The following is a 480-nucleotide window of genomic DNA, read 5'->3' as shown; positions in this document are numbered from 1 at the left end:
AAAGCAATTGAAGATTGCTGGTTTAGTTTATCCCTTCATTAGGAAATGGCCAAAAGAATGTGCGATGATTTGTGTTTTTTGTGTTTTTTTTGTGTATGTCGGGGAGGGGGTGTTTGGTTGTGTTCAAACCATTTCTTTTTAAAAATAAATAATAGAACAAAAGTCCCAGTTTAGAACCTAGAAGTTTGCTGTGCGGTCCCCTTCATATGCTTTGTGCTCTGAACTTGTGTTCAAGAATGGTTTTGGTTGATCATGTTTGATTGTTTTCAAGCATTCTGTGGGGATGAAAGCTTCAACTTATTCGTTACCTCCAGTTCAGTGTGTTGGTCACATAATGAAATGACAGGTATGTATATTACTCGAACTACATCTCCCACGATTACCTCAGCCGAAGACCAAATTCATTGAGGATACACACCCTATTTTCTCAAACATGATTTTAGTTTTACGTAGATAAGAAAATTTTTTTTTTTTTTTTTG

The sequence above is a fragment of the Telopea speciosissima genome, chromosome 6 (genome assembly GCF_018873765.1).
Source record: "Telopea speciosissima isolate NSW1024214 ecotype Mountain lineage chromosome 6, Tspe_v1, whole genome shotgun sequence".
Classification (NCBI taxonomy): domain Eukaryota; kingdom Viridiplantae; phylum Streptophyta; class Magnoliopsida; order Proteales; family Proteaceae; genus Telopea; species Telopea speciosissima.
This window is presented reverse-complemented; position numbering follows the sequence as displayed.